At 51.1% G+C, this 24,926-nt stretch overlaps 2 long non-coding RNA genes across 2 annotated transcripts in view; one reads left to right on the top strand and one right to left on the bottom strand.

Annotated features, from left to right (window-relative positions):
* The window catches only part of LOC142819081 (uncharacterized), a 118,767-nt gene extending 103,770 nt beyond the window's left edge, over positions 1 to 14,997 (bottom strand). Inside the window, exon 1 of the long non-coding RNA XR_012896778.1 lies at positions 14,853 to 14,997. This is a non-coding gene — a long non-coding RNA (uncharacterized LOC142819081). The remainder of the gene's footprint in view (positions 1 to 14,852) is intronic.
* On the top strand, positions 5,587 to 23,081 carry LOC142819082 (uncharacterized). Its single transcript, XR_012896779.1, has 2 exons — positions 5,587 to 5,703; positions 21,583 to 23,081. It is a non-coding gene; the product is annotated as an uncharacterized LOC142819082 (long non-coding RNA).
* Positions 23,082 to 24,926: the final 1,845 nt, after the last annotated feature.

Here is a 24,926-nt window from a genome sequence, read left to right on the forward strand (position 1 = left end):
GCACTCTGGTGTCAGCGGCTGATAACAGCTGAAGGGCTTTGTGTGCGGAGTTCTAGTGTAGGTTTACAAAAGGAAATAGCTCCAAAACGATCAACAACACAAGGCTGCAACGTCTGGGGCTGAAGAGCATTTCACAGAAGCAGGGCCTCTCTCTGGCCGATTCCATCTCGTTTCCATAAAGCAAAAACAAAGGAGAGTTGAGTGTGGCTAGTGGATTGGCCAGAACGGCTATATACTAGTGCAGTGGGAGGGGGAATATATGAGCATGATACTGGTATGCTTTACAATTAGCTAGTAGGCAAAGGGGGATCTATTAGTACAAGGACATTACAAGGACATGATTTACTACGAGCTAGTACATGGGTTCCCAAACTGGGGGGTGTGCCCCATAGGGGACACGTGAAGAAATTCCAGGGGGGCACAAGGCAACCCCCCCCATCAAGTTTTTCTGCCCCGCTAAGTTCCTTTTTTTTTTTTCTCAAGTTTTGCTGCTTTTTTTTTTTTGGCAGGGGGGTCGTGAGAGTTTTTTCAAAAATCAAGAAGGGGGGCGTGATGCCGAAAAGTTTGGGAACCACTGAGCTGGTAGATAACCTACTACGGGTCGAATCTCTCTAGTCTAGCACCCTTGGGACCTGACTGGTGCTGAACCAGAGAATTTGCCAAATCACGGGAGGTCCATATTGTCTAGCAGCAACACCAACACTTCCACGGCTTGCTGGGCTCTTAGACAACATTTTGGGTAAATTAGAGCTAAATATCAGCCCAGAACACTGAGAGCCAGGACTGGTGGCTGGAAACAAACTTTATGGGACTGCGGGAAATTTGGCCACACCCATTAAAAGTGGACATCCGGCTCACTCACATCATCCTGGACCACGGATGTTGCTGGACTAGAGAGGGCTGGATTAGAGAGATTCAGCCTGCACCAGTTAGTAGGTTGGCCAGAATAATGTAAGGTTCCCACGTCCAACTCTAACACGGTTTTGTCTTCTGAATGATCATTTATTTTTAAACATGCTCTATGGTGTAACCGGCTAAAGGGGGCACCTTGTTGAGAGCTCTCTGGAGAGAATTCTCAACTTTAGAACTTCTAGCCAATTTGATCCGCCAGAGCTTAGATTTGTTAACCTTCTCACCTTGCATCCCTGGGCACTCATTGGGAGGCAGGCTGGGGCAAAACTCGCTTGATTTGGAGCAGCTGTTGTTATATCACTTCATTCTTTATTGAGAGGCTGCATATTGCCACATTGGTGGTTCTAGAAGGACTGTTGAATTGGATTAGATTTAGAATAGTGTTAGTTTAAGGTCTCTTGTGAAATGACCCCAGAGCAGCAGAAAGCACATGGGTAAAACAGGCAGGTTGTTCCGGCCATCATGCAAAGCAGCGTGGGATAGCAATCAGAGGACTGTTACACTAGTGCAAATAAGCTGGGTGTGCACAGGAGTATTGACCCCTACTAACTCAATCCACAGAGAACTGAACACATTTTCAAAGTGGACTATAAGGGATGTATTAACTGGCAGCTTAGGATTCTTTATGAATTGCATTTGGTGTATATTAGTCACTTTAATGCACACAGATCTAAGTTTGCACCTAGTAACCACCCCCTCCTACCCTCACTCCATCCCCTGCATGTAAAAAACCCTTTGAGAAAAGATCTGCAATGAGATCCTATAGTGGGCTCACTCCCTGCTCAGGCCCCTCTTCCTGCCTGCTCAGGGAATGTCCCCTGTCATCGCTTGCTCTGACCCCCTCTCCTCTCGCAGCCTGGCACCTAGTGCCCTTACTCCACGATGTGGCTTAATCAGTCTGTTCGATGGGTTTCCCTTTCTGGGCCTATCAACCTCTCCTTGAACGGGCTGCCTGTCCAGGCTGCCTTTTAATTCAAGACTATGCCGCTTGTGTTGAAACCCACTACTCAGGGGCCCAGCACAGGACCCTCTCTCTAGCAGCCAGGGTTTGCTTATTCCCAGGCCCCACTGCTATTTCCCTGAGCTCTTTCCTACGTCCCTTCTCTTTCTCAGGGCTCTGACCCATTGAACTCACTCTCCCCGAGTGACTGACACCTACTGCCCTTCTGGCCTCAGCTTCCTAGCTTTGTACCAGCCATCCTGAACATGCTCAGCTGAACTGCAGCTTCCATGAGGGCTTGTCTAGCCAACCTACTTCTCCCCCAGGTGCAGCCTCCTAGCTTAATTAGCCCCTCCCTCCTAGCTTAATTAGCCCCTCCCTATCCCAGCCTCTTCCCGTGAAGCCTGGTGCAAACACCCCACCACAGCAGCTGATTCAGCAAAGCACCTGAGTATCTGCTTAATTTGAAGCCAGAAGCCTACTCAAAGGCTAAAATTAAGCACCTGCTTAAGGGCTTTGCTGAATCAGGGCTTGGGAAATGCAATAAGCAAGCTCGATAGAAAACAAGGCTTGATGCAGGACTTGGTGGTCACACCCATACGAGGCTTTGCACCCCTTCTGTACCATTTCAGCTGGCCAAGGCACTTCCAGGATGGCTTTGGTGAGCATGCCAGCAAGCTAATGCTTCCTGAAAAGATGCTGCTTTGGGAATGGCTCTAGTATGGGGTGGGGCACACACTTGTCACAGAGAAGGTAGCAACTTAGCTGCAGTCTTCATGGCTCTGCAGCCTTCCCTCTTAGCCCCCTACACAGGGAAGCAGCTGTTTGGGACTTCTGCAGAATATCATCTTCCACAAAACCCACTGCCAAAATCAGGTTCTCTGCTCAGTTCAGCTGGCTGGGAAGTTTGGGCCAGAGAGCCGGTCAGGAATTCCCCACAAATAATGGTTTTATTAGAAGTTGCCTACTTGTTAAAACTGAGATTTTCATGGAAATGTCTCGGTTTTGACAAACTTGCAACAGGAAGATTTCTCAGAGCCAGGATTCTGGTCATAATGAGAAAGATGGACCCCTACCACCAACAACCTGCACCCTGCGTGGTTAGGGTCTGCCTGTCTCTCTCTCTCTCTCTCTCTCTCTCAGGTCTCCCGTTTTATCTCAGCATGAAACAGGATATTTTGGGAAAACTTTTTTTTTTTAAAAGAGGAAAACATTGCCCCCCGCATTCTAACAAAGAACACAGAAGGTGGCTGTGCCTAGACTGGCAAGTTTTTCCACAAAATCATCTGATTTTGCCGAAAAACTTGCCAGCTGTCTACACTGGCCGCTTGAATTTTCGCAAAAGCACTGACGATCTCATGTAAAATCATCAGTGCTTTTCCGGAAATACTATGCTGCTCCCATTCGGGCAAAAGTATTTTTCTGAAAGACTTTTGCGCAAAAGGGCCAGTGTAGACAGCACAGTACTGTTTTCCGCAAAAAAGCCCCGAACGCGAAAATGGCGATTGGGGCTTTTTTGCGGAAAACCGCGTCTACATTGGCCACGGACACTTTTCTGCAAAAAGTGCTTTTGCGGAAAAGCATCCTGCCAATCTAGACGTGCTTTTCCGAAAATGCTTTTAACGGAAAACTTTTCCATTAAAAGCATTTTCGGAAAATCATGCCAGTGTAGACGTAGCCGAAGAGTGATAGAGATGCAGCCGTGTTAGTCTGGTCTTGCTGAAACAAAAGACAGGACTATGCAGCACTTCAAAGACTAACAAGATGGTTTATTAGGTGATGAGCTTTCGTGGGCCAGACCCACTTCCTCAGATCAATTTGCGGAAGAAAATTGGCACGACCATATATACCAAACGGATACAATAAAAAAAATTGAACACATATAAAATTGACAACTCTCCCCCGTTCTAAAATTGGATTTGTCAATTTTATATGTGTTCACTTTTTTTTTTTTTATTGTATCACTTTGGTTTATATGGTCATGCCAATTTTCTTCCACAAATTGATCTGAGGAAGTGGGTCCGGCTCACGAAAGCTCATCACCTAATAAACCATCTTGTTAGTCTTTAAAGTGCTACATAGTCCTGTCTTACAGAAGAAGAGATCAGTCCAGGCTAAGGAAGCAATAGGGGTGTCCTCCGAGCATTTCTAGTACGACTGGAATCTAGTTGTGAATTAGTTTAACTGCTGTGCTACTAGCTAATGTGCCAGGTATATCAGGTAACAAGTGCACTCCCATTAAAGAGCCATGCGCCAGGGAACATCACAGCATTCGGTTGCAATTGATGCAGAATGTTACAAGGGTGTCCCAAGGAGGAGGGAGAAAATTGTTTTCATTAACCTCTGAGGATAGGACAAGAAGCAATGGGCTTAAATTGCAGCAAGGGCAGCTTAGATTGGACATTAGGAAAAACTTCCTAACTATCAAGGCAGTTAAGTACTGGAACAAATTGCCTAGAGCATCTCCGACACAGGAGGCTTCTAAGAACTGATTAAACAAACACCACTCACGAATAGTCTAGTTATTATTTAGTCCTGATCTCAGGGCAGGGAACTGGACTGCATGACTGCTCAAGGTCCTTCCAGCCCTGCACTTCTGTGACTCTCTGTGTCTAAAATGAAGAGAATCCGATCAGCTGAGCATAGTCGCCAGTATGGAGAGCCAGTGGGAAGATAGATAGTATTAAAGGGTTCACGGCTAAGTCTCACCAGCTGCTGAAGCAAAGTGGCTAGCGTTTGCAAGGGAGATGCCCTTCATGTAGTCAAAAAAACATTTTTCTGCCAGACACAGTTTAAATGGGAAATTTGAAACTAGCCCCACCTACTTAGTAAAAATATTAGAAGGTTCATTTTGTCAAGGGGTTGGTTGGAAGCCACCTGGATGAAATCAGTTTCTCTCCTTTTCATGAAAGCCAGGGAAACTGGGCAAAAGAAACTCGCTTGTCATTACTCAATATGCTACATAGATGTAGTCAAATGATTAACTGAAAATAATATGTGTAGTGAATTTAGTCTGCTGCATTTGTGGACTGATCTCGGAATTCATTATTCAGAGCTATTCCTCACAGAGTAGAAACAGACAGTTTCCAGACTATGTATTGTTCATTTCAGTTATTTTCTACACATTACCCAGGTCACCAAAGTCACATGGTATCACTTCCTCTCCCTCAGTGGATAACAGCAGCTTTTTCAATGGGGTACAGCAGAGAGCTGAGGCTCTTGTGTGAATATGGGTATTGGTACAAGGATAAGCCTGCAGAGGAGACGCTATGTTCACGCGTGCTCACAAATAATAAGAGGGCAGAGGTATGAGCAGATCGAATAGGCATTTGGACTGGGAGAGGAGGTTCCAGCGGGAACATAACATCTTGCTAGCATGCGAGCAGATCCAATTGAAGGCAATGGAAGTTTTGTCTGCATAGCAAGTACATAGGGTCTTCAGGACACAGCCAGCCAGGTGAGCCTCCAACCAACCCGTCATGAGAAGGTCTCTCTCTGTTCTAGAGCACCCCCCAGCTGCAGCTCCAAACTCTGCCTCCTGGTGTGTGGACAGAGGCTCGGCAAGGGGAGCTTTCCTGCAGCTGAGCGAACCGCTTCCTGAAGTTCCCCGCTGCATGTTACATCCCTGGGAAACGCACCCCTCTAGCTGCGCTCAGGCTGGGAAAAGCTGCAGCCGCATCTCTCTGGGAGCACTTAGCAATAGGAAGCTCGGCTCAGAAATGTCCCCTTTTCAGGACGTGCTGCGGGAGCTGGCGAAGAAAAGGCCAGGAGCTGAACTGTACCTCATGGGAAGGATAAGTCCCGGGAGATGAAACCAGCCTTGTCATTTGACAGATTAACCTCAGCGGAAAGTGAGTTTCTAATGCACCTGCTCCAGATGAGTGTGTCAAGATTTGAATAAGCACCACATTTGCATAATGCCCTTAAGATAAGCAGCATTATGCCAAATCCCTGTAATACATGGAGAGGGGGGCTGAGATCATGTGTCATCCACTTCACCATTTCATAGGCGGCTACTTGTCATCAGGCTGATAATTCAGAGATTTCACTAAGAGCCTCCACAGCCCGCGATCCTCTGGGACTGGGCACATATTTTTTCCCATGGATTAATAATTCCCAGAACACACCCTAACCACACTGGTCCCTTCTGTTAGCCTTGTGGCACCACTAACGCTCATCAGTAACAATCACAGCGCCAACATGCTCCCTGCTACACAGAATCCCTAGAGCAGCCAGTTGCATGGATCTGTTTGCTACAGCTCTCCTTAAAACCATGTCCATCCACAGTCAGAAGAATAGGGACAGGCTTGTGGCTAGGTCTGCATTAATGTGACTGGAACGTGAGCCTGTGTCACAATAAAGAAAGGCACGTTCTGCTTTGAACGCCAGCGTGAGTAAGGAATTAACTGTACACTAAAGCAGCGGTTCTCAAACCTTTTGGCCTGCGGCCCACCCTGCTCCATGCAAACCTTTCTGCAGACACCAGCCAACTCTCCATGATGGAGAAACGGGTGCAGGAGCAGGCTGGAGGTGAGCAGTCTAGGCAGGAAGGATGTGTGAGGAGGGTGGGTTAGGGGTTTGAGCATGAGGGGGATGAGATAACGTTAACCTGGCTCCGCCCCCCACTGCTCCCAATGGCCAGTATTCTAGCCAATGGGAGCAGCGGGGAAAGCCTCCAAGTGAGCAGTTTCCTGCCCTGCCATTCCGCCAGCCATAGCGAGGAAGAGCAGCGGTGCATGGAGCCGCTTTCTGCCTTCACCAGCTGGATCCAGCCCACACGGCTTGGGGCTCTCCCTGCAGCGGGAAGCCGGTGCTGGTGTTCCAACCGCACGAGCGGGTGTGTGCGCAAGGCTGGACCAGTAATTCCATTGGTCAGCAAGCCTTTAGCGCCTCCAGATTTTAGCAACATGCTGACAAGTGTCAGATCTTCAGTCGGCACAGAGCAGCATAGGACCATGCCTATTGACCTCAGTTTAGGATCAAACTCCTGTGCAAGATATTTAGTGGCAAGTCAGGGCCTGGTTCTCCTCACTGGCATGGGCCCAATCCTTGTCTCACTCCAGCAAGTCATCAAATGAACTGAACCAAGTCTGACTATTAGCGCAGCTGCAAATGTTCTCCAGGATTCTTCTGGGGGGGGATAAAAATAACAAAATATCCTCCCCCTTTGTTCCCATACAGCACACAGCATGTCCACCAGGCTTCCCCCCACCACCACCACCACACGCCCATAGTATCATGCCCACCCCATATCATTCTCACCTGGACACAGCCATGTACATACAGCACCAAATTAACCTCTGCTTCAATCTAGAGTGTTATGAAGAAAAGCCAGTAGTTTGTCTCTGGGCAGTAAAGATGTTGGGCCTGCCTGACAGACAGGGGTGTGTCTAGCAGTTAATGGCTAGACATTAGCACAGACAATCTTATACCCACACTTACTGAAGTGTTCTTACAAGCTGCAGCCCTTCTACACAAACCAAAAGGGAAATGGAAGCCTACAAAATGAGAATAATCTTGAAAAAACAGGAGCCCAAATTCCATTAACCCGTAGGCTCCTTTGAAAATCCCAACCCTTGACACTACGGTTATGAGAGTTATAGGAAATGTGAAGATAGATCAGTAGTAGTGTATAGAGAGGTGACAAGTGGGGATGAATAGAGAGACGGATGGATGAATAGATCTCTACCTGATCCAGAAACCATGCTGAGTTGCTCTCATCTAGAGGCACCTCTGCCTGAAATATCTTCTGTGTAGTATGCTGCAAATGCTTCTATCACAAGGTAACTGGCTCTGCAGACACGGGGAACTTGGTGGACATGATCTACTTTGACGTTAACAAAGCTTTTCAGACAGTCTCCCACAGACAGTGGGCAGGGGGCAAAGAGTTGGATTCAATGACTCTTGAGGTTTCTTCCAGCCCTAGGGTCCTCGGATTCTAAATGATCGGAAAACTCTTGGGTTCAGATCTGATAGACATGTGGTTTGATTCAATCCCCGTTCCTTAAATGAGGAAATGATTTTCAGAGGGCAGGGATCACATCAGAGAGTGATGTTGTGAGTGGGAACAATTCTTTGTGAGGGGAGGGAGGTTACCGTAAATCATTAAAATACAGCTGCGTTGCTGGTGGAATGGCTGAAAATTAGAGCCTGAGTCATGCTTTCACTCGGAGGCTTTTGCTGCTAAATGCTAAATATATGAACCGCCTCGGGCATGGAGTCCCACAGAGATAAAAGCTAGTGCAGGGAGTGGGTTTAAAATGTTAAAGAGAGGCTGTCAAGGCAGATGGACACAACATTGTGGACAAATTTTGAGACGATCCTTTTCACTTACAATAACTGTTCACACTTGAAAAGAGAGTTGAGGAGGAAGAGGAAAGCCAAGTGCTCATTAGAAGGACAGACTGAAAGTCAAGCATGTCATTTTTAAACACCCTTTTCTCACTCTGGTCTGCTATTGTGGGGTTACTCATGAGCACCAGGCTACACACATCGGTTTGTTCTGCAGGCATTTGTGAGTGCTGCTCCGCACACTTGCTTTGTGTTTCTGGAGTCACTTATGTGCAAAGTGCAAAGCTGCATATGCTGGTTTCTCACGATTGTGATTATTTCTAGGGCCGAGTGTTCCCATCTGAGCCCAGGGCTCCATTACAGAGCACAAACCCATGAGAGAGTCTCTGCCCTCGGTAGCTTTCCATCTAAATGGGCAAAAAGGGGAAACTTGCCCAGAAAGATCAGGTGACTTTGCCAATGTGACACTACAGCTCTGTGATCTCCCAGGCCACTACCCCACACACTGCACCATGTGGTCTCCCCTTCTGATAGGTGCCCCAACACTCCGCATAGAAAACTTACTCCGAGGCTGCATTACCAGGACAGCTGTGTATTGAGTTCCATTGTTGCTAGAGCAAAGGCTAAAAGTGCAACAATGTTTAAATAACCGTTGATCCAAATCCCCACGCGGCTGCCAAAACAGGCTGAAAAATCGCATGGGAAAAGGCTTTCCTAGGAGATTTCTGGAACATTCTGCTTCAGGGCCAATCAGAAACAACAGGAGCAGCTGGCTGGGGATGTTGATGACTATTTTGCTTCTGGTCCAGATTGGATTCCAGAATCACAGAAGAAAAATAACGGGGGTGGGGGGTTCTCAACTCTTTTTGAGGGAGGGGGCCTTGTTGAAGGCTCTGCACAGAGAGAATGATGGTTTTATTCTGTTGGGAATCCGGCATCCATCTGACAAGACACTTCTCTGGCTCTGTCTACACTGCAGTGTTAAATCAGAAAAAGATACGCACTGTGCGGTATGCAAATGTCTTTTTCCAATTTACTTTCAAAAGAGGCTTTTCTGAAATTTGGCATGTCTACAAGGTGCCAAATTTCGGAAAAAAGTGTTTTTTCGACACATCCCTTATGCCTTGTAGAACAAGGCTTACAAGGATGGTGAAAGAAGGTATCCCGGAAAAGCAATGTAGTCTAGACATAGCCTCAGAGGCTATGTCTAGACTACATGCCTCTCCGGACAGAGGCATGTAAAATAGGCTACCCAACATAGTCAATGAAGTGTGGATTTCACGAGGCATAAGGGATCGGTCGACCGATCCGCGTCTTGACTCGCCCGCTGTGCCGACGATCAGCTGAGCCGGCACAGCGTGGCGGCCATTTTTATTTTAATGAAGCCGTGGATATTTAAATCCCCACTTCATTGACTATGTTGGGTAGCCTATTCTACATGCCCCTGTCGGAGAGGCATGTAGTTTAGACATACCCAGAGAGAGATTCCCAGGGACACAGGGAAGGGCCGGGGTTATTGCAAGTTAGAACACCCCTGCTTCTTCCCGGCAGTCTGCCCATGCAGGGATGGGAAATCCCCCAGGGCGGCAGTGGTCCTACAGGAAAAGGAAATCTCAGGGGGCCATTGATCTATTGACATTAGGTACAAATAGGGCTCCCACGGCCATGGCATGTAGCGCCTCACACTCGAATGCATTGATCCTGCTACTGCTCAGTGTGGGGTGGGGCACTGCTGTGAGGCCTGTTGTGCAGATGGGGGGCTGAGGCACACACAGCCTATCTGAGGTCACCCTGGAGGTTTGTGGCATAGCAGGGACTCTCCTGAGTTCTAGCTTGGTGTCCCAGCCCTTGCAAAATCTTCCCCTTGTGGGAAGAGCCACTGTACTGGTGTTTGGCTGGTATCTGGGGTTACTATCCTGGCTCTCATGCTGCTCCTCCCAAAAGCACTCCCGACCACTCCAGCCACTAGCATGTTAATGTTGTTACCTTTGTTCCTTATTTGGAGTGCCGGAGATGCACTCGGGGATTAGCGCTCCATTGCGCTTGGTGCGGTGCATACATCTAACCAAAACACAGCTCCTGCCCACAAAGTGCTATAATCTCAGTAGATATGCAAGCGGATGGAAGAATTCAATGGCTGAAATGTTTGCTATCACCTAGCAGACACAAACCATACTGAACTCAATGGTGGGCAAGGAACCGAGCTAACAGCAAGGGGACTGCAATTAGCTGGCCACAGAACTAGTAGAACACAGGGAAGAGGCAGGAAAAACTTTCATGGCCAAAAGGGCTCCATCTCTAAGGGTGGGGTTCTGCCACTTTTGCTGCCATGATCATTTCCTTGCATTATTGTCATAACCCAGCCAGGCTGTGTAGCCCTTTAGTTCGGAGGCTCGCCCTCCCCAGCTTGCCCTGCTGGCCACTCTGGGCACAACCAGGAAAACTCCTCTCCTCTCCCCCAGCCCCGGGCCCTTAAAGGGGTAGACTCTGGCCAGACGGCACTTTGCAGAAACAGCCCTGCCAGCGATCTCTGCCCCGACCCAGTGGCCGCAGGATGAGCCAGGCAGCCAGTGGCAGTGACGTGTCCCCCGCCCAGACCCCCAGCACCCAGGAGCCAGCCAGGGGCCGTAGACGGCGCGCGTCCTCCTGGACTAGTGCGGAGGTCATGGACTTCATTGATGTTTGGGGGGAGGCCCCCAATCTCCATGATCTCCGCACTAGGAGGAGGAACGCGGCCGTCTACAGCCGCATAGCAACTGCTATGGCCCGAAAGGGACACAGGCGCACCCAGGAGCAGGTGCGCCTGAAAGTCAAGCAGCTGCGTCAGGCGTACGCCAGGGCCACCAGGGGTTGCGCCACAGCAGGGGCTGCCACCTGCCCCTACTTCTCTGCCCTCAACCGACTCTTGGGGGGCGGGGCGGTCCGTGCCAGCCCGGGGGACAGCAAGCCGGGACCGGAGGGCCCTGACCCGGGCACACCGGAGGGGCCACCGCAGGATGTCCCAGCACCGGAGTCGGCAGGGTCGTCCAGGGAGACCGTACTGGGTAAGTAGTTTGAATTAAGTAGTTTGGGGGGGGGGGGAGGCAGGAGGGAGACCAGAGACCACGTGCGTGGGCCATGCCTTCCATGGATCACGCAGACACCTGTGCACATGTGAGCACGTGCCATGCCACCCTTGGGCAGGTGGCTCCAGCTGCGTGACACCCAGGGGCCATGGCCCAATAGGCACATGCTTGTGCAAAGAGACCTGACATGCTCCCGACCCCGGGGCAGGACCCAGCAGGATGCTTTCCCTTCACATGTCCCCTCTACATGGAGGCAGGGGACATCTCCCCCTCCCCCCCGCTGTCCCAGCCATACTATACATGGCATAGGGACATGGGTGTGGTCTTGGGGCAGCTCCCAGTCCTGGGGAGAGCCAGACATCCTGACCATGGCCTCTGTACAAGCACAGCGGCTCTGACGGTGCAGGGCACGGTCGCCCTCACGTCACAGGGGGGTGCTGAGCATCATCCTCTGCGTCCCCAGGGAGAACTGCCCACTTCTCTTCTTTCTCTACAGCTGCACCAGCTGCTTGTGCAGGGCGCACCACCCCGCCCAGGACATGGTCCTGCACCCGCGGCCTGCTCCGGACCACGAGCACGGAACAGGAGTTCTGGGGCCAGCACCTGGGGGCCCTGCGAGCCCGGCACCGCACCGTGGTATGAGGGCTGAGCACAAACCTGCAGGTCCTGCTGCAGAGCATGGTGCCCCGTGCCAGTCCTGCGCCTGCTGCCCCCCAACTATTGTCCCTCCTCCCACTCCTGCCCCCTCCCACCTCTTCCTCCTCAACCCCCACACCCTCTTCCTCAATGTCCACACCCCCCACCTCAACCTCCGCATCCTCCACCCCATCCCCCCGGTGACGCCGAGGCCCCATCCCTCGCCGTGCTGGGAGGCGGTTGGCCCGGCAAGACCCCCACCCCTGATCCCTGAGTTTCCCCACCCCCTCCTTCCCCTGGCTTCCCCCTTCCAGCTCCCCCCTCCCAGTTTTCCCCCTCCTCTCTCCCAACCTCTCTCTTCCCCTCTCCCACCTCCTTTTCCCAGTCTCCCCCAGTTTTGTTCAATAAAGATAGATTCTATTTTTGAACACACGCGTTCTTTATTTTGTACATCAGGAAGGGGGGCTAGGGAGGGGTAAGTGGAAGGAGATGAGGGAGGAATGGGGTACGAGCCCCCAATGGGGAGGACTGGGGTGGCTCTGCGGGCTCCTCGGGGTGGAAGCTCTCCTGCAGCCCCCCAATTGACCCCGCCCCCGGATGGCAGCCTGCGGCAAGTGCAGCCGGGCTGATGGCCGAGTGCTGTGATGTGCCCAGTGTGGGCACTCAGGGCACTCCAAGCCAGGACTGCTTTGCAAGCGGGGCACCCCTGAGAACTGTCTGTCCGGGGTGGGGTCGGGTCCCTTTAAGCGCAGACCTCGGCTAGCCTGAGGCAGCAGCTCCACGCTCTAAGTCCTCATCTGATGCCCTGCCGGCACTGCTTCCGGCCAGCCTTAACCTCAGTTCAGGGTCCACTCAGTGTGGACATGCTAGTTGGAATTAGCAAAACGCTAATTCGAACTAGTTTTTAAGTCTAGATGCGCTAATTCGAATTAGCTTAGTTCGAATCAACTAATTCGAACTAAGTTAGTTCGAATTAGTGCTATAGTGTAGACATACCCCAAGTTTCTAAGAGGAAGTCTGTGGCAACAAATTAACCCAGATTTCCGGAAGTTAAATCCAGTGCATTAATTGGAGGGAGCAAAGGTGGCTCAAAGCTTAAAGCGGCAGAGCATTGTAAGAGATCGAAGGGTCATTTTTGAGTCTTCATAGTCAGCTTACTGCAAACATGTCTCTAGTTAGGATTTCAGGGGCAGCTCTGCTAAATGCTTTGCTTAGTTATAGGTCCCTTCCACGCACACACAACAGAAGAGAGAGATACCACCTACCTGGTGGTGAATGTCGTAGACTCATAGAGCTGGAAGAGACCTCAGAAGGTCATCAAGTCCAGCCCCCTGCCCGAGGCAGGACCAGTCCCAACTAAATCATCCCAGCCAGGGCTTTGTCAAGATGAGACTTTAAAACCTCTAGGGATGGAGATTCCATCACCTCCCTAGAGAACCCATTCCAGTGCTTCACCACCCTCCTAGGGAAATAGTTTTTCCTAATATCCAACCTAGACCACTCCCACTGTAACTTGATGCTTCTGGTAAGTTTCTAATTCTACGTTGTAGAACAACAATGAGATCAAATGTTGCACATGGATCCACAAGGTATCATGCAACTCTAATCAAGTTCCTTGCCTACCTTTGGCCCCTGGTGGAGCTACTGGTGATGGTAACGGCGGGGAGATCAAAGGAAAATCACAGGAGGGAAACTGAATCCATGCTAGAAAAACGAAGGGGAGAAGTGGGCAGCTCTAAGGGGTGCCCTGCACCCCCGGCCCCGGGTGCATGGTGCCTGATGGCAGCTCTAGGGGGCGCCCTGCAGCCCCGGCCCCGGGTGCATGGTGCCTGATGGCAGCTCTAGGGGGCGCCCTGCAGCCCCGGCCCCGGGTGCATGGTGCCTGATGGCAGCTCTAAGGGGTGCCCTGCAGCCCCGGCCCCGGGTGCGCGGTGCCTGATGGCAGCTCTAAGGGGTGCCCTGCAGCCCCGGCCCCGGGTGCGTGGTGACTGATGGCAGCTCTAAGGGGCGCCCTGCAGCCCCGGCCCCGGGTGCGTGGTGCCTGATGGCAGCTCTAGGGGGTGCCCTGCAGCCCCCCACCCCGGGTGCGCGGTGCCTGATGGCAGCTCTAGGGGGTGCCCTGCAGCCCCCCACCCCGGGTGCGCGGTGCCTGATGGCAGCTCTAGGGGGTGCCCTGCAGCCCCCCACCCCGGGTGCGCGGTGCCTGATGGCAGCTCTAGGGGGTGCCCTGCAGCCCCCCACCCCGGGTGCGCGGTGCCTGATGGCAGCTCTAGGGGAACGCCCTGCAGCCCCCCACCCCGGGTGCGCGGTGCCTGATGGCAGCTCTAGGGGGCTCCCTGCAGCCCCCCACCCCGGGTGCGCGGTGCCTGATGGCAGCTCTAGGGGGCTCCCTGCAGCCCCCCACCCCGGGTGCGCGGTGCCTGATGGCAGCTCTAGGGGACGCCCTGCAGCCCCCCACCTCGGGTGCGCGGTGCCTGATGGCAGCTCTAGGGGACGCCCTGCAGCCCCCCACCCCGGGTGTGCGGTGCCTGATGGCAGCTCTAGGGGGCACCCTGCAGCCCCGGCCCCGGGTGCGCGGTGCCTGATGGCAGCTCTAGGGGACGCCCTGCAGCCCCCCACCCCGGGTGCACGGTGCCTGATGGCAGCTCTAGGGGGCTCCCTGCAGCCCCCCACCCCGGGTGCGCGGTGCCTGATGGCAGCTCTAGGGGGCGCCCTGCAGCCCCCCCACCCCGGGTGTGCGGTGCCTGATGGCAGCTCTAGGGGGCGCCCTGCAGCTCCCAGCCCCGGGTGCGCGGTGCCTGATGGCAGCTCTAAGGGGCACTTGCTTATGCCAGACTACACCCCACAGCCACGCGGCTCTGCCACACCACCTCTATCAGTCCTGACCAGTAATCCCCCTGCAGTCCAGTCCTGGGCCTCTGCAGAGCAGAGCCTACCAATAGCCAAAGGGGGTGGCAGGGTTAATGGTGCGAACAAACGTGGACCGATACCCCCAGGAGTCACACTACCTTGTAGGCAAAGCCAGAACCGGGTCTCTGGAGCCGAGGGGTAAGTGAGTTAAAGCTCTGCGCCAGCAAACTTCGCCCCTGCCCGTCTCCTGCCGGCACGTCCATGTAAAAACGTGTTCAATTCCAAAGGGCACTTTAAGGAGGAGGGCGGGTTGGAACTGGGGGGTTAACGCAAGGGCAGCAAACCTGTTTCGTGTATAATGGCTCCAAAGGGGAATATCAAACTGGAAGGAGCCGGGCTTCGCTCAGCACTGCCTGTTTCCCACCCCCAGCCCCGGTCCCAAGGGAGTCTCCTCAGAGCTCTCTCTGCAGCAAAGGCAGAGCTGACAGCCCTGACAAAGCCCCCGAGACACAAAGGGCTCCTGGCAGCTCAGCCTCCAGCCCCACCGCTCCGAGTGCTTTGAACTGGCATTATTCCACCCTGCCCAACGCAGGCGGATTCCTCCAGCCAGCCCCCTCGAGGGGATAATCCCCCACACTTGACGGGTAAACACGGCCTCTTCAGCCTCCATTAAGCCAGGCCTCCATAATACAGACTGGCACTGAATTAGCCGGTAATCGGATTAGGATAAATAGCTCGAAACTGCCATTCAGAGGCAGAGGCCCCGTCATCTCCCTGCAGATGTGAGGCCAGGCTGACCCTGCCCCAGGCCCGAGCGGGGAAGAATTTGCGTCACGGCAGCCAGCGCTTTTCTTCTCAGAATTCTGCACCGGGTTCGGTCGCCCCTGAAAATCCCGGCGGGCGGAGGGACGAGCCCCTCTGTCGAACGGGGTAGGGGGGACGGGCCCAGAGGGGTCAGCACAGAAGAGGGCAGTGGGGAGGCTGGCTCATCGACCAGCCCCAGCGTGACGGTGCTTGGTGCTCGCTGAAAAGCCAGTGGTGCAGGCTAGGACAGGCCCGCCAATGGGGGGGGGGGGCGGACCAAGAGGGCTACTGCCCCAGGGCCAAACGATCAAAGGGCCCCAGGGTTCCCGCTACCACCACTGCCACGGCACCACGTGCTCTGGGCGTCTCTTAGGGCGCTTGGGGAGGAGGGGCTGCAGCACGGCATGCTCCAGGCAGCACTGGGGAGAGGGCGCAGCGGTCTGGGCAATGCTCTCAGCTCCGCCCCTTCAACCTGAAGCTCCGCCCCTTCAACCTGAAGCTCCGCCCCTTCCACATGAAGCTCCGCCCCTTCCACATGAAGCTCCGCCCCTTCCACATGAAACCCCACCCCTTCCTGGAGTGTGTTGCCAGCCCTCCCTCATGCCCATGGTGGCTGGTGAATGTGGGGCTGCCCCCAACTCCGCCCCTTCTGCCCAGTCCACACACCCCAACACGGGGAGGGCAGGCAACACGGGCCCAACCCTCCCCAGTCCTAGAGCATGCAGAGGGTGGGTTCTTGGGGACAGCAACACTCCGCCCCCAGAACTCCTACAGTAGGCGTTCTGGGGGTGGAGTTTGGGAGGGCAACACCTTCCCCTGCCTAGCATACCCGCTACCCATACCCGCACCTGGCCCAGGGTCCCGGCATGGCTGTCAGCTCCCCTGACTACGAGCTGCTCCTGTAAACAGGGCAGTAGCCTAGAACTTGGTTGACCAGTCACTCCTGTGAGAGACCTGGAGCAAAGCGCGTCGTCTCGCTAGTCCAGATCGAACAGATGAAGGAACAAAACACGGAGGCCACATTGCAAAGGAATTTAGGAACCTAGCAAGGTTTTCAAATCTGCTTCAAGAGCCTAAATCCCTTTAAGTCCCTGTCTGTGCCTCGTTTGCCCAGCTGTAATGGGGGAACCTTGCCTTGCCCCACCATGGAAAGTGTTGTGAGGATAAAAGCCGTTAAAGACCGAGATGCTCGGCTACCACTGGAATGTGGTATCTCAGGCTACGTCTACACAGCAGCGTTATTTCAGAGTAGCTGTGGTTATCCCGAAATAACATAGCGCGCGTCTACACAGCAAGCTGTTATTGTGAAATAATGATGAGCTGGAGGACTTCTTACTCGGACTCCTGTAACCCTCTTTGTACGAGGAGTGAGGGAAGTCCAAGGAGAGTGTTCTTTCTTCGACTCCCTGCTGCGTAGACAGCACCAAAAGTCGAGTTAAGCTATGTCGATTTCAGCTATGCAATTGACAAAGCTGAAGTTGCGTAGCTTAATTTGACTTTTGCCCTGCTGTGTACATGGGCCCTAAATGTCTAAGACTGGGCACTGGCGAGCAAGGGGGGAGGGGTGAAGAGGAGCAAGTGGGGGGGTAGGGTTGGGGGGGAAGAGGCAGCAGAGGGGTTGGGACATAGTTTGGGCACCACCCCCCCCCCTTTTATGGAGCTTCCGCTGCTCCTGACTTAAGAATTCGGTGCCGTGGTGTAAGATGTGCGTTCCGCATTCACGTGTCCAGTGGCAAGAGTGAAAGGCGCTTAGGCGATCAATCATACTGAACACTTGCCTATTACTCTTCAACCACAGATCGCAAAAGACAAGGACACACTATTGTCCCCATTTTGCACATGGGGAAATTGAGGCACGAAGCATTTCAAGCCAATATTTTCAAAACCTAGCCACTCATTCTGAGCACCACTGAAGAGCTGAACCAGTGCATGCTTTGCCCTGCTGAAAACTAGCCCCGGACGTCTGCAGACATGCATGCCCCAAGCAGAATCAGTATGCCCTGGAAACTCATGGCCCAAGGGAGCCATCAGGTACTTCAAGCAAGAGCTGGGAAGAGAAGTCCGGGCTTGGGATGCCACGCCTGGCACCCCGCTCACTGCACTATGCTCTCTCCTAGACGGCTTGTTCTGTGGGGGTCTGGCCCCTTCTGTCTCCAGAAGTACATGGGGAGACGACCCACTCACCTCAGAACCTCAAATGAAACCTGGACTAAAATGTTGGTTTTGCCCCCAGGCCCTAAGCAAGTTTAGTCCCTGAGCCAGAGGTGAGCACAGCCATGCTAGCGCGCGCAGTGGCCAAAGATCGGCTCCATGTGGGAGAGGAACATCAGATAGTGACAGCTCCCTGACTCCATGGGCCAGCTTGCCCAATCCACCAGCTGGAAGAATTCTCAGCTGGCCAGCTATGGCCGGATTGCAGCTCCTACGGGCCATGGCAAGTGGGCCTGAGGGCAAGACTCTAGCTCAACTCTCTCATGTATCGCGCAGCCAGCGCTAATCAGAGCCAGACCAGAGGTTTGCCTGCGCCTCGCCTTTGCTCTGACGTCTCTGGAGGGAAACAAGAGCGGACGCCGGAGATCTGAAGGAGCTCAGTTTAGAAGGTCCAACTCAACAAGAAAAGATTCTTCTGTGAACTATTCTGGCATGGGCTTGTCTCCCTGCATGGGCTCTAGTGGCGCCAGGGCGTAGCAGGGAACCTGGCCGTGAACGCTCCCTTTCCCTTAGCATAGCAATAAACATCCCCACCAAGAGCACAGGTTAGGCAGCCTGTCTTTAGAGTATGTGTGACTAGTCAGCTTCAAGGGAGAATACATGCTTGTTGGTGAGACAGCCGTAGATCTGCCTGCGTACAATCGGCCAGGGGCATCCTAAGTTCACTTCTGCACAGTGTGGGCCCTCACAATGCAACAGAGCACAGGCCCAGAATGCGTTTGTGTAGCACCAGTCAGAGATCACCACTTGGTGTTGGACTGATAAAGAAAGAAAAGTATCGATTCCAGCAAAGAGAAGCCACGGTCTGCCATGGGATCCGACTGTGCATGCACCAGGACGTCACAAAGAGACCTGTCAGTGGTTCGCCAAGTTAATAAGCCCTTTTCTTTAGCTAAAGAGAACAAAACAAGAAAGAACAAAAGTCAAGTGGGAGCAGAGCGGGTGGCTTGCCAATAACAGTCTGCACTTAGCCGAGCACAAAACAGGCGTCCAGCTCTGTAAACAGCAGTGAATGTAGAGACATGAAAGGGCCCTCCTTGGGAGAAATGAGGCAGTATAGTCCCATAGGCGCATGTACTACAACCACATGAATTCTCCAAGAACAGACCAATGAGCATTGCTCCAGGACACAGAAAGTACCTGCAGCTCCCTTAAGCTGTTTTTCAAGCAGCTACACATGCATCTTACAACCACCAAGTGTTATTCTACTTACCACTCTATTCTTCCAAGAATGGCTTGCTGGCAAAATACTGAGAACAAGTCCTCACATCCTCAGTTGATTGTTATTGAGGGTCAGGGGGAGTTTTGCCTGAGTAAAGGCTTCAGGGTTTGGCTGCTGATGTTTTGACTTCCTTGGAAGACTGATGTCAGGGGAATGTTCGCACAAGGGGCTTGTGTTGCTTTGCCTCCCCTTCCGGAATTCGAAGGTTTATTTGCTCTAAGATAAAGTACGGGGACACAATAAAGATGCCCCGTTTTCTCTGTTAGATCAAGCTGACTCCTGGTTCAAAAATGTTATGAAACACTCTCTGAAGCTGCCAGGGAATTGGATAACATGATATTTCACCAAGACATGGTTCCAGTGAACTTTCACCTCCAAGTGAAAGGCTGAGTGTCAAAAGTGAAAACAGACCACTGAGATGTATTCCCTGGGACAGACCTTTCCCTGACACGAGATGTTGGGAAATAATTGCAGATGGTATTGTTGTGGAGGAAATAGCACCTGTCATGAAATTTCGCCCTGAGCGAACATTCGGTTGTTACAAGATCATACCGTTCCGCTGCTTCAGTGTAACACATACAGGCTGCGGCTCTGCGCAAAGATCACTGCACTCCAAAACCTGCACACAGCCTCGGGAGTTTGTTAATAATAGCTAATTACTAGAGCTGGCTCCAAATGTTCCAGCAACATGTGGTGGTTGTTGATGTTTTTCCCCAAGCAGAAAAAGGCTTTTTATGAAAGGGGAAATTTTGTGGAAAAAATATCCACGCTGTGAACTTTTTTTAGCATTGTATTGGAAAACAAACAAAGAAACAAATTAATAACCATCCACTGGAAAACTGAAATATTGGAGCTGGGGGGCTGGCAAAAAAAGAATCAGTTTCATATAAGAAAACTTTGATGGAAGTGAAAGCAAAATTTTCATAATTGCTGATTTTTTTAAGGAGGAAAAATAATTCCTCAACCAGCTCAACTAGTTTGTGTGTCCTACAAAAATAGCTCTGTCCAGAGTGTTTCACGGTGATGCAGAACTCCAGCCGCCTCTCCCCTTCAGCAATTAAGGACTCCAGAAAGCCATGGTTTGCTATTAGGAAGGATGCTCTGGAGAGCTGCACCCACGTGACGGAGTAGCATTTGATCCCAGCTGTGGAACTGGCTTTGTGCGGACTTCCCCCAGATTTGGGAAGGAGAACTCGGGGAAAAGAATGGTCCCATCCTAGCACTATTGGATCACTACAGACTCTGGCACAACAGCATGCAAGTCTCAAGATGGTCCTGCAGTTTGTAAGGATGCCTGAACTGGGTCCGATCATGCTTACAGCCACTGACGGACCTTTTCTCCATGGACTTAGAGTTCAGCTATGAGATGCATTGACAGAGCTGCCTGAGGACCCATCAGCTTAAATACAGGGCATGAAGAGTCAGGAGCTATGAAGAGGAAATGCAGTTTATCTAAAAAGAGTTGTTGTAGACCCACGAGAACGTTTCTTCTCTAAAGTAACAAGGTTGGCACTGGCCAGAATTAGAGGTTTGCTTGACATACTGATGGACAAATGATTTTCCATTCAATTACACATTTTTTATTCCCCCCCCCCCCACACACACACACACTACAAATCAAGATCAAAAGGCAAAATTTCAATTTGATTTTCACAAAACAAAATTTTTAAAAAGAACCCGTTTTCCATAAGCTGAAATATTTTGTTTCAATTTTGACCATTGTAAATATAAAGTAATTCAAAGACATTTTGAAACAAAAAAATCCAAAACCTCCATTCCTAAAATGTAGAAACAAGACATTTTGGCCATTTTGAAATGTTTTTCTCCCATTTTTTTCCAAAACAAAGTTTTATCAAAAACAATTAAATTAGTCACAGTGTGTCAAAATATGACAAAAAGCTGTTTGGACAAAAAAATGCAAAGCCCCACAAAGGAAGTCTGTGTGTATTTTAGTTCAGCACTATTCTATCACTTTTGTGATTACTTAAGCTGCTCTCGATCTTTTTATAAAAATTGCTTCTTTTAAAATGAACCAGATATAAACGCAATAAAAAAGGAGACTCTTAAAATGTTTTACAACCTGTTAACAGCTAAAGAAACAGCCCGAACAATGTCTCCATAAATGCAAACGATCAAGCTTTTAATTAAGATTCACAACTTTTAGCGAACGCAGAGAAGACACAATGAAGTCATTCATTCACAGGAGTCAACCCAACCTGTGCTCTCCCTCAGCAAATCTCCAGGGGCTAATAACAACTCTCTGTTCACGCCTCGGAGCCTTCCGTTTGCAAGCATGGGGCCGGGGGCAAGAGGCCGGCTCACACAGACCCTGGTGGCAGAGTCAATGTACAATGGGAAACATTTTTGTAATTTTCACTTATTGTCCTTATGGTTGAGTCTTCGGGAAAGCTCGCTCAGTGGGAAAGTCTGTGAGAAACACTAATGTTCCAATGAGGTTTTAATAGGCAACAACATCTCTTTAAAAGTTCCCTGTGTGTTTCTTGTGTGTTTCTGAAATGAACAAGGCACCCCGTGCAATCCCAGGCCAGCACATGTAAACCATAAGAAAACAGAAAAGTGCTTTTGCCTCTGGTAGCTATAAATGATGGGCCATTAAATGTTTCTTTTTCTGTTTCTTTTTAAATCTGCAGGGGAGCTTAATGATTGTCTGAGGGATGGACGACACGGCTCCACAGACCTCTCAGTGACAGCCTCTATATTCAAGGATCTCCTTCTCCTTGGTGCCTTGCATAGCAGCCAGGATCTGTAGAATCTCCACTAATTCCGTTCTAAGCCCTCCCCTAGCCTCAGAGAAGCACCTCTGTTGTCCCGTAGGTGCTCATCTGGCCCCATCACCACTTAGCACCTCACAACACCCCGTATCAGCTAGGAAAGTTCTGTTATTCCCATTGTAATGATGGGGAACTGAGGGACAGAGAGAAGCGTAGAACACAAAGGGACCTCGAGAGATCATCTGACCTACTGTCATCTGGTCCACTTGGTCATGGCAGGACCAAGTAGAGAGATTAAGACTAAGGTTACATGAGAATCTGTAGTACAGCCATACTCCTCGGCCCTAAATTAGCACCCAAATGATTGGATCACCTTCTGAGGGCCTCCCTTCCATTCCTGAATCCCACTTCATCCACCACAACTCTACCAATGCACCTCAATCCCAACTGGTAACATTCATTGCTAATCCCATTCTGCACCCTAAATCAAGGCCCTAAACATACTCTGAGCTCTGCCAATGCACTTTCAATCTTTCGCAGAACCCCTCTTGCTAGTCTGTCTTCAGGTTCTTCAGTAATGTGCATCTCTCTGACGGAGCATCTGTCTTGCTACCTATCCTCCCTCTTTTCGTACTGTTGGCAACTGGATTCCTTTCCAACTGATAATCAACAATAATACCTCACTGAAGTTCCAAACCAGTGTTCTATCCATTAAGCCAGACTGCCTCCCTCTTTGACTGGTGCCAGTGCTTCTCAGCATAGCCAGAGGCTACAGCAACGCTGCAAGAAAAGCACTAAACTCTTCTCCACAGAGGGTACCTGCTCCCCTTCAAGCGTTTGTTCTAACACAAGCTATGCGCTCAAACTCCCCAAAGGAGCATGCGCCTGAGATGAGAATTTCCTGGCTTGGAAATTGGATGCCTTGTGGCAGCCAGTGGAGAGAAAGGGAACATCCCTCCCTCTAATGAAGCAGGAGGATGGAGGTGCAGCATGACCATTCAGGGTTTGGACAGGACTCGGTCGACGGAGAACAGCCACCCATGGCTATGTGTAGATTGTCTCTGAATGGGCACTTTGAGACCAGGGCATCTCCCTCTTCTCTTCCCTTTTTTTAATACGGTGTCTGGGGAAGCCTCTGGGAACACCTGTGGAGGTTTTTCACTATGGTCCATACAGACGAAAAGGGCTCCAGGAGGAAATCCAGCACTGTGCCTTTACAGAAGCAAGGGGAGTGGCGGATCTAGAGTTAGGGGGGCCCTGGGTTCAGCTTCATTTTTGGGGGTCCCCTGGAGACCCAGCCAAGAAAAAGACCATTCACTCTTCCTGCCCCTCCCATTTTTCATTCTTTTTCTTCATCCTCCTCCTATATCATAAGTAGTAAGAAGTAAATGGAAATAAAGCTAGGGACCTGGACTGGGTTTGTAGTCTAACGTTTTCTTCACAGACCCCTTGAAAATTGCTGAGCGTCTCAGCGCTTTCCCGCTCCAAAGCGCTGCTTTTCTCTGGCCGGCTGTGCAGCTGCCCCATGCTCCTCTGAAGCCTTCTAAACTGTATTCCCGCTGCTCACCACCTCCTGCCAGCTCTACGGAGGCTGCGGCCTGCAAGCGAGCCTCCCTGCACTCCTGCCCCCTACACAGACCTCTCTGTGGAGGGACTGGCTGCCCCACAGAGCGGCCGCCATCTTCACGGGAGGGGACGGTGCCAGACCCGGCGATGGACTCCCCGGCCCTGGGGGCCCCATGTCATTGGAGGGCCCCATGCCAGGTCATGGTGTGTTTCATTGTAAATCCACCCCCAAGCAAGGGGCTCATGGGAACTATTTTGTCGAGATAAGATCTAATCCCTCCAACCAGCATCTGCTGAGGTCCATGTGCAAGGTGTGAGGCTAGGACAGGAATTGCAAAGGGAAGGGAATTCCTTTGGAATTGCTCTGTGGGTTACATATGCATTTCCATTCCAAACAAAAACCGTGGTCCTTTGACATAACTCAGTGTCCTATTTACAGAAGTGGCCTTGACTAGAGGTTTCAGAGAAAGCCAGAAAAGCCTCCATAGAAGCCACTTATCCAACAATGGATCTGTTTAGCTCTATGGCTGTGTCTAGACTGGCAAGTTTTTCCACAAAATCATCTGCTTTTGCGGAAAAACTTGCCAGCTGTCTACACTGGCCGCTTGAATTTCCGCAAAAGCACTGACGATCTCATGTAAGATTGTCAGTGCTTTTGCGGAAATACTATGCTGCTCCCGTTCGGACAAAAGTCTTTTTCTGAAAAACTTTTGCGCAAAAGGGCCAGTGTAGACAGCTGAGATTTGTTTTGTGCAAAAAAAGCCCCGATCGCAAAAATGGCGATCAGGGCTTTTTTGCAGAAAAGCGCGTCTAGATTGGCCACGCACGCTTTTCCGCAAAAAGTGCTTTTGCGGAAAAGAGTCCTGCCAATCTAGACGCGCTTTTCCAAAAATGCTTTTAACGGAAAACTTTTCCGTTAAAAGCATTTCTGGAAAATCATGCCAGTGTAGACGTAGCCTATGTGTTTCTAAAGCGGGGACTAAGAGCCAGGGGAAAAAGTAGAAACTAGCTAAGCTCAGTCTGGAACACCCGAGAAAAGATAGCTTTCCTGGAGTTCTTGTTACATAATAATTAGCAATGCCACAAGCTGTAAGGTTATACCAGAAACTAGAATCCTTCATCAGCACCTCCGACTGCCCCTTTGGTTGAAGAATGCAGAATGAAATCAGGACTACACTGCTCTTTATCAGAACTAAGCAATGTAGATGAAGTGCGTGGGGAAAAAAAGTCTCACAAAGCTTCAGACCTAGAGCCTCCTGCAGGTGTGAGATGTGCAGAGCGCGCCAAGTGAGAGGAAAAAAGGTTCGCTGTGCATATGGCCAAGTTAAACAAGCCATGGCTAGGTCCAGTGCTGACCCTCTCCGGGTCCATTAACCCGCATTTGGGAGCTGCAGGGGGGCACGCTGGCCCTAATTGTGTCTTGTTTAACTTGGCTACTTGAACAGGGAACCCTTTGCAGACTTGGCTGGTGTTGTCATTATCACACCTTGGTCGGACTCGGGTGGTTGTTTTTTTTTCCTTCGCTTGGCAAATATTTGTGCATGTTAAATATATTTGATCAAATGCCACTGAATAGAAAAAGAAACGATGATGAAGTGTCGAGGATTTCTCTCTGTCGCACCAGGGAGAGGGGAAAACATTCTCTTGTTAGGCCCAGTTTTACACCAGCTTCATCTTGTTAACTTCAGTGGGTTTGC

Source organism: Pelodiscus sinensis, chromosome 20 (assembly GCF_049634645.1).
Source record: "Pelodiscus sinensis isolate JC-2024 chromosome 20, ASM4963464v1, whole genome shotgun sequence".
Classification (NCBI taxonomy): Eukaryota; Metazoa; Chordata; order Testudines; family Trionychidae; genus Pelodiscus; species Pelodiscus sinensis.